We start from the raw sequence: 10,096 nt of genomic DNA on the forward strand, positions 1-10,096 counted from the left end.
TGTCATATCAATACACCAAGACAATCTCCAATAAAATATTCAATTACAATAAGGCATTGCGGCACTTAAAAATTGATGAATTCCTTCAAACACCAGCATCCTGTGACTGCTGTACATCTCCCTTCAAATATACTCCAGTTGGCCATGTCATCACTGGTGATCTGAACTTGGTTGAACATCACCACCTTCGTAAGATATTATCTTGTGGACCCAAGTTCAGAGAACCTCGCAGGATCAACTGGAACCATAATTTTAAGATCATTATGGACTCTGTTGAAGAATATGCCAGGAAATGGGCTAAAAGGGAGGATGTAGAGTTGGACACACTGTCAGAATGGGTCAATCTGTGAGGAAAATAGTGCGTGGCCGTATTGGTCGACTAAGATCACATGTTTGCAGAAGGCCCTATTCTGTATTTAAAGATCCTGATGCTGTTAAGTGTTTGAATGATATCCATGACAAATATGTTGTCATCCCTGCTGATAAAGCTGCCAATAACATTGTATTTGTCTGTAAAAGTATTATTTTGAATGTCTTATAGACGAACTTGGTGTGACTAAGACCTAAACCAACTCCACTTACAGACATCAATCAATGTTCAACAAATCTGAAATTTTGGCAAACCATAAGTCATTCATGGATAATTTTAATATTACAACAAAGGATGACCATAATAAGTTGCCTAGCTTATACTGGATACCAAAGCTCCACAAAACACCATACAAAGCTAGGTTTATCGCAGGATCTTCAAAATGTTCAACAACAGAGTTATCGAAGATACTGACTTCTGTTCTTTGTACTGTTAAACGGGGACTTCAATCATACTGTGATGTTGTCTTTTCTCGGAGTGGTATAAATCAAATGTGGATATTAAAAAATTCGAAGGAACTCTTGGAAAATTTGAAATCAAGATCTGTTTCAAAAATAACATCTATTTAAACTTTCGATTTTTCCACATTGTATACCACAATACCACATGATAAATTGAAAGAACGCTTGAAAAACATCATCAACCAAGCATTTTTCTACAAAAACGGTTCACGCCGTTACAAATATGTGGTATTAGGGTATAATTCTACATATTTTGTTAAAAATACAACTAATGCTAAAGTGTTTTATACCGAGAAAGACATTATCAGTATGCTTGATTTCCTCATTGACAACATATTTGTTGAATTTGGAGGACACATTTTCCAACAGTGTATAGGAATTCCCATGGGCACTAACTGTGCTCCCTTACTTGCCGACTTATTTCTGTTCTCATACGAGGCAGAATTTATCCAGAACCTTATCAAGCAGAAAAAGGTCTCTATAGCTCGTACTTTCAACCTAACATTTAGATACATAGACGATGTTATTTCATTGAATAACTCTGAATTCAGTAAATATCTCGCTATGATTTATCCTCCAGAATTGAAGATTAAAGAAACTACAGAAACGGCCTCTTCTGCTTCATATCTGGACATTTTACTTGAATTTGACTCCAATGGTCACCTTTCTACAGGCTATATGACAAGAGAGATGATTTCAACTTTAGTATAATTAATTTTCCACACCTCATCAGTAATATTCCACTCTCACCTGCTTATGGGGTATACATTTCCCAGCTTATACGATATGCAAGAGCATGCAGTTCATATGGTGATTTTGTAGAGAGACATGGCCATCTCTCTTTCAAACTGTTAAATCAAGGTTACACCAGAGCAAGACTTGTCTCTACATTCAAACGCTTTTTTGGCAGGTATCGCAAGCTGGTAGATATATACAATATCTCTCTTCGACAAATGATCACTGATGGCATCGGTGACATTGGGCCTTAGTTAGTGACCACTACCTATCTGACTTACAGATTGATATATGGCGGGTGCCACATGTGGGGCAGGATGCGCTTACTATTTTCGAAACACCTGACATCACTTCTTGGTCAGAGGTCCATATATCTTTCTTTCATGAATTTGACTTTTTTTGTACTGTCTATTTACTGTCTGTTCTGTGCTGTTTTGTGTCTATGTTTACAACTATTGTCTTACAAATTTTGACCTAGTGTTATTGGATTATGGATTGGTATGATTGCGATTATTTTACAAGGCCGCCAGCTAGCAATGTTACTGGCAAGATATAAAACCATGCCTGGTATTGTTAACTGTTGCCTTAAAAGGAGGCGCACCAAATCAGTCCCCCTTGTCTTGGCAACAGCTACGGCAACATCCCGTATTAAGACTGGGGTGCTGACGGTAGTGCCCCCGAGATATGGAGAATCGGTTTCTATTAATAACCGATGACTGGGCACTTCTTTCAATGCTCTTCATTGCCATTGATCAAAATTGGCAGTTACGATGGAAAACCCGAAGTAGCAGTTTTTGAAAGCTTTTGTCGACTGCCTTACTGTGTTGATGGTACCTGTAAAGTTGTGGATATGTATGCCTTGCCGTGGCGAACGCCATTCCTTTACCATTTCTCCCAGGGCTTAAACTTGTGATGATGAAACATACTGCTTCAGGGCCTTATATACTTGCTCATCAGCGCTAGGGGCTTTCCTCAGGTGTATCCCTACTGCAATTTTCCACCCTCTAGGTCGCTCCAAGTTTGATGGAAAATACCCTGGGTCACAATAAACTTCTACGCCCCAATTACTTTAACAGGGAATTTTGCCTTAGGGCCACTTGGCCATTCGGTCAATTCCCATGCTGTGGAAGGGCAGTTTTGACCACGAAGTTTATTCAGCACTCCGTCAAGGTGGAAGTTAGAATCAGCTGCTTCTAAGAGATGGTTGTAATGTTGACCATTTGAAACTGACCCCAGTCTCACTGGTTCAACAGGTTGGTCGGTTTGCCGGTCTGTTTCAACAGCTAATTCTACCTGATCTCCCCAGGTCATGCCTTCCCTATTGTCCATGTCAGTTACATCAATTTGCACGCCCCCCTCTTGGGTTGGACTGTTAACAATTTGCACGTCCCCCTCTTGGGTTGGACTGTTACCCTCCATATTTATTTGTACGTCCCCCTCATGGGTTGGACTGTTAACCTCTACTGTGAGTGAGTCCCCCCATCAGGGCTGGACTACACTCGCCTTCCTCCATTGGTCCTTGTTCTACCAAAGTGTCCCCCATTAGGGCTGGACTACAAAGGTTGGCTGGAGCTTTACACTCACCCACTGATGATTCTTCTGTGGGACCCTCCAGGACAGGCATCTCTCCAGTTGAGTCTTCTTCTCTTCTTCTCCAGTTGGGTCTTCTTCCCTGTCACCTTGGCGTCTACCTGTCGAAATTCAGCCCGTTGTTCTTCTCTTAACCTGCCGAGAAGGATGACAAGGATCCTCCAGTGCATCAACACGGCCGGTGAATTGGGCGGATGTAGCTGGAATTTCGACGGTTTAACCCATCCATTGGCATGGCACAGTTTCTCCATCATGAGGCAGTTGGCCTTGGACAGCACCGAGGCCTGAGGAATCTTCCTCAGACAGTGCTTTCTGACATACTTGAGTAGGCCGAAGATGGTGTTTTCTGGCCCAAGGATCCAGCCCACTATTTTGAGCAGGGCATTCATCACCTCAACTGCCTTCATGATATACGGGGGTTCTCCTGTAGGCTCGGTTGGATATGAGCCCCTAAGCAATGACGCTTCAGCTTTCTCGATTCCTTACCACACCCAGGAACTGGACATGCACAGGTACGCTTGGCTGGGTGTGGTTGCTGACAGGAGACCTTTGATGTTGGCAGTTGCCCGCTGATCCTGTCCAAACCAATTAACATGCGCCTCGTCCGCTTTCCTCCACGCTGGATAGTCACCTCCAAAGTACTTTCCTCATACTTCCTCTTTGTCTTCTTGGAGACATCAGCGGCAATTATAGTGTTACCCAGTGACTATAAACTCAGTGGACTTACCAAGTCTTTGTTTCACTGGTTGGTTCCGCAGAAGGCTAGTCGTTATCAGACATCTGCTCACTTCGGCGGTAGGAATGGTTCTGCTGTTCGATTGAGGGGAAATGCGTAATGTTCATGCGAGGCATTCCATGAATACAACAGCGGCGCAGCACCTGTGCAGGAGGGCACGGCCAATGGCCGAAAGCCCGCATTCCACTACAAGGGTCAGTTGACCTCGCTGTGCCATGGTATGGGGTCAACTCCCTGCAAGGAAACAGAACAAGAACGATGTTAGTGACATTTGAAATTGATGCATTTTGGGCAGATGAATTCGCCATGATGCGTTCTTTGGGCTCCCCCGACGCCAGCATGCCCTCCCTTGTTACGGTAAGATCAGAACGAGTCTTGAGACGTATTTCCCGACACATACCGTAAGGGCTGGTGCTGCTGTCGACCGGCGCTTGCTTCCTGGTCTTGGTGGCCGAACGTTCTTCTTGGGGTTGATGTGTGGCATGTTCTTGACTATCCAGGGCACATCAACCATGGCGTCGGCCTCCTCTTGCATGAGCCGCACCAATCCCCAGTTGCCTCTCGCTTTCGCGATGTCGTAGAGGGTGATGAGTGTCTGCTGGACTTCATGAATATCCAGGATGCTGAGGGCGCCCATAATCTCTCTGGGCTTAAGTAGTCGTCGGGCACAGATGGCCTCCTGAATGTCCTTAAGGGTATAATGTTACCCAGTGACTATAAAACTCAGTGGACTTACAAAGTCTTTGTTTGACTGGTTGGTTCCGCAGAAGGCTAGTCGTTATCAGACATCTGCTCACTTCGGCGGTAGGAATGGTTCTGCTGTTCGATTGAGGGGAAATGCGTAATGTTCATGCGAGGCATTCCATGAATACAACAGCGGCGCAGCACCTGTGCAGGAGGGCACGGCCAATGGCCGAAAGCCCGCATTCCACTACAAGGGTCAGTTGACCTCGCTGTGCCATGGTATGGGGTCAACTCCCTGCAAGGAAACAGAACAAGAACGATGTTAGTGACATTTGAAATTGATGTATTGTGGGCAGATGAATTCGCCATGATGCGTTCTTTTGGCTGGGTCTATCCCTACACACTGCGCATGAAACCAATCAAAACACTTGCATTGCAGCATCGTTTCCAGCTTACCGCACACGCAATACCCCCTCTCTCCCGAACCGACCTGATTACTGCGGCCCTTTCTACCAGCCTCTTGATATTTTTGGATCCAGTCTGGTAGAACGTTGTCCCTACACAGCTTCATCCTATCGTCATGGACCACGCTCTCCTGCCATTTGATTTTGACCTTATACAAGTATGGCGTCAGTTTCTCCATCACGATTCCGGGGCCTTTCCAAGGAGGACTAAGCTTCCTGCATTTTCCCTTGATTGTGGCTGTGTCCAAAATGTAGACGCAGTCGCCAAGGTCATACATATGCTTTAGTGTGGACTCTGAGGTCGTAATCACGCTTCATCCTCTCCTGGTTGGTCTCGAGAGTCTTGCGTGCAATTTTGTGTGCGGTCTTCAGGGTCTGTTCCAGTTCTGTACGTATTGCCCTAAGTCTTCGGCTGAACTGGCAGATGGTTGGCTATACATCAGCTCTTAGGGCAGGTTTACTTCCCTCTCGAGCATCAGTCGGTTTGCCATATACCCGGTGCTGCGGTTCACCAATGCTCACATGGCTGCTGCAATTGGGGTAGGTTGATATCCAAATCATTCTGCGAATTTCCAACGTAGCATCTAACCGCGTTCATCAGCGTACGGTTATAACGTTCAACTTGTCCATTCGCTGACGGCCGATATGGCGTGGTTCTACGCTTGTGAATGTGTAAGAGATCGCAGACCGCCGTGAAAAGCTGGCTCTCGAAGTTCCTCCCTTGGTCAGTGAACACTTCAAACGGACATCCGAAACGGGCGAAGAACTCGTTAACTGCCGCCTGGGCTGTGACCTCTGCCTCCTGAGATGGGAGTGGTATACATTCCACCCACTTGGTGAACTGGTCCACCATCATAAGGATGTGTTCGTTGCCATCTTTAGTCTTTGGCAAAGGCCCAAAAAAGTCGAGGTGCACCCGTTCCATTGGAGATCCGGCATGGAATTTGACCATTTCGAACTTGGAGTACTGTCGAGGCTTCTTGTTCTTGTTACACTTCGGGCAGCCGGCTATGAAATTTCTTACATCGTCCGACATTCTGTGCCAGTAGTACCTCAGTTTAATTCTGGAGAGTGTTCTTTGCACACCCTGGTGTCCTGCTGAGGGGATGGAATGGTTCAGGTCTATGACCTCTGATTTCATTGAGGCCGGGATAACAAGTTGTTTTTCCCCTTCCTCATTTCCTTCCCTCCACAGTACACCTTCTGTGATGAAGAACATCTCCCTATTGATCCAGTAGTGCTTAGTTGCTGGGCTAGACAGCTTCAGCTCGCCCTCACTGGGTTCAGTTCCACTGTCTACCCACTCGTACACATACTGTAACTCAGGGTCGTTCTGTTGTGCTTCCTTGATGTCATTTGTGGTGCCCATAGGAATTGCCGTGCCTTCGAGTTTGTCACTGCTGCGGGTCACTACGTAGACTTTCAAGGTTGCATGTTTGCTGTCCCATCTATGCTTGATATCAGCATGAGTATGGAAAGCTGTCGTCACCATGGGGTCCTCCGTGTAGTTGTATTCGCCATCCCATGATGCTCCACCAGGGTCCCATGGCCATGTGGGGCACTCATCGAATTGCTCCCCTTGGCGTGGTGACAGCATTTCTTCGACACTTGTCATGGCTTCAGTGTCCTCCAGACTCGCGCTGTCCTTGTTCCTTCCATCAGGGCCAGTCTCTGTATCCGGGTCAGCTAATAGCGTCATATCCGGACCATTATTGGTTGGCATCACGTTGGAGTCTGAGGGTGCCTTGGTGTCTGGGTCAGCGAGTGTCACCTCCCCGACTGTATTTGACAATGACACAACATAATCGACGTCCTCCATGAAGGGTCCCCACTTGGTGTGGGCCCTCTCACAGTGGGCACATCCCCCACAAGGCAGTTGGTCCAGGGCAACGTCGTGTCGGTAGTTTACGCAGGTGGCCCCTTCGCCTACTTGGGACAGAGCGTCAGCGTTGAGTTGTCTCCGGCCTGGTTGATGTTTCACCACAATGTCGTACTGACGTAGTCGGAACTGTCGCGTAAACTGCACCACGGCCAGTAGTTCTTTCCTTGTGGTGCAGTACTTGCGCTGTTCCGGTGTTAAACTACCCTTATGAAAATTTTCTGTAGAAATTCTATTGAAATTGATGACAAAATTCAATTAAAGTGATATAGATTTTCTACAGAAATTCTACTGAACCTTTATGGAAATTAACGGAGTTTAATGGAGTTTTGGCCCCTTTTTTCTGCAGAAATTCAACAGAATTTCTGTATCATTTCTGTAGAATTTACAGAATTTCTATGTAAATTCAATACACGTTCTACAAAATATCTGTAGCACTATATCTGTAGCACTATATTGAATTTCTACCACATTCTACAGAATTTTTATGTAGAATTTCTGTAGAACTATATTTAATTTCTGCACTCTTTTACAGAAGTTTGTTTGTCTTATACGAGTTCAATCTCTTAGAAAGTATGACAACAATATGTGTTAAACTTTTATTAAGTAAGGAATACCACCTTATGATATTGCCATAGATACCAATGCAATGAATTACTGCAAAACTCACAAAAAATCAGTCAGCAAGTAAATTATAAACATGTAGTTTATTTCTAAAAGAATTATGATTAACAATCGATCAAAACTTGATGAAACATACAGGGACTACGAATGCAAGGCCTACCTCTCCAGTCTAGCAGTTTTGACCTCAGCCAAGTGCATAATTAAACTGTTGTGTATCTTAACTCACGTAATTTTCAGTTGATGCTGCAATGTGGATCCTTACAGTTGTGACATATTAGTGAGCTCCCTTCTCCATAACACTGTTTGAATCTTGCTAATGGACCTTGGATCCTAATGTTCCATGCAATTTGGAGTTGAACTTAGTACTTTTCATAAGAGCCATGTGCACTGTGCACTGCCTCAAGTTCAAATGAATAATGCGTGGCTACACTATTATGTAATCAGCCCATTGTAAAGGCAGTAAACTATTTGCATAACAAAGCAAAGGCACAGGTCAGCTCATTTGACCTAGGATCGAACAAAGAGAGTCTGGTTGGTCTGTGTACAGTCATGAAATGTACAAAAGGAATGGTACAATTGAAACTGTATTTTCCTGGCACGTGTGTGTAAATGAAAATAGCTTTTCAGAATTATAAAAGGGTACACGAGAATGTGCTTAGAACTCTCCATAGGTAAATGTCACTACCTTTTCCATATTGAAACCAGTTATATATGTCACTCAGTTCTTATCAAAGCTCATGCCAACATGCAAAAACATGAACTTAAGTCTGAAACAGTGTAAACTGTGGGGAAAAAAAACAAAAAAAAAAATTTCCACAAAGCTATAGAACCGAAAATTCCATTAAAAATATGTTTAATTTCTGCAGATTTTCTACAGAAAATTATCAGCAAACTTCAATAGAATTTAAAGTTTCTATACACATTAAAATTCTATAAAATTTAAATTTTTACGCTCCCATATATGCATATGTATATATGCAAATGGGAGGTATTCGTATAAGGTGGAAAAATGGCGTCTGTGTGTTGTATGTAAGTATGTATGTATGTCTGTTAGTCCGTCCGAATCAAAACTCCTAAACCGTAGCGCCTACTGTCCTAGTATTTGGTGTACAGGTGCACTAGGGGTGGAGATGTGAATTTGTTCAAATGAACATGTCAGTGCCAAAAATATGCAAATGAGGGGGAAAAAAGGAAAAATCCTACAAATGGCTAAAACTCAGTAAGCATTGGTCAGATTTGGTTGAAACTTGATATGCAGATTTCTTTAGGTATTCTAAATTATGTGTGCAAAAATTGGGATGAAATTTGCATGTTTGTGTTTTTTTAGGGTATTTTTTCCGTTTTTAGTCAAAAATCTTGTTTTCTGAAATCGCTCGTCTGAATGCTATGAAACTTAATATTCATGTTCCTCAGAATGACTTCAGTCATGCTTGTACAAATTGTATTGATATTGTCATATTTGTAATTTTGGGGCAATTTTCCCAATTTTTGATAAAAAATTTTTAATCCAAAAACTGCTGATTTGATAGCTTTGATACATGTATTTGGTATACAGGTATCTAAGATTAATCTCAATATAATGTATTAAGGTATGTTGAAACTGGCAATTTTTTTTATTTTGGGGCAATTTTTGCCTTTTTTGGTCAAAAATTTTCTCCAAAAACTTCTGATCTGGTAGCTTTGATATCTAGTGTACAGGTTCCTAGGGTTTATGTTGATTAGATATATTTAAAATTAGGATGAAATCTGCAATTTTGTATTTTGGGGGCAATTTTTCTCATTTTTGGTCAAAAATTTGTTTCTCAAAATTTACCAGTCTGATTGCTTTGATATTTAGTAAACCGGTCCTTAGGGTTTTTGTTAATAAGATATATTGAAATTAAGTTGAAATCCGGAATTTTGAATTTTTGGGCAACTTTGCGAAACTTCAGTTTTTACTGGGATATCTTTCATTTTGTATTTTTAAGATTTTTTTTGGGTAATTTTATACCTACTGGAACTAAGAGTATATAATGTGGTGATTTAGTAGTAAGCATTTGATATGGTAAACTGTATTTGGTGTTGAAATGCGGCAAAAAATCCTGGCAGATTTTGAAAAAATTCCTAACAAATGCCCCCCAAAAAATGCAGCCAGAGAAGGTTTGACAAAAAGAAAAGGTGAGAGAGTGGTGAAAAAAGAATGTACAATGGATCGGATAAAAAAGATAATGTACAGGTCTCATCAATCTTCCAGACACCATCCCTTATCAAATGGTCCACCCCGATGTATTTTTGTGCACAATTAACCATGCAGTGTATTTTAGTTTAAGATGTCAAGTTAGGTAAGGATTTGAAAGGAATAGTCAAGTTCATCACAGTTTAACTTTATCTCTTGTGTCATCATCCTTGTGTAATTGGTTAAGTTTGTAAGTTGTTCCAGATGTGGATGTACCAGCTGTTCTGGAAGAAACAATGTTTACTTTTTCCTGTAGGGTTTCTGAGTTGATGATTGTATGTTGAAATTTCTCCATGTATCTGGTGTATAGGTAAAGTGTAAACATTGGTTGCATGTCA

The sequence above is a fragment of the Ptychodera flava genome, chromosome 3, assembly GCF_041260155.1.
Source record: "Ptychodera flava strain L36383 chromosome 3, AS_Pfla_20210202, whole genome shotgun sequence".
NCBI lineage: Eukaryota > Metazoa > Hemichordata > Enteropneusta > Ptychoderidae > Ptychodera > Ptychodera flava.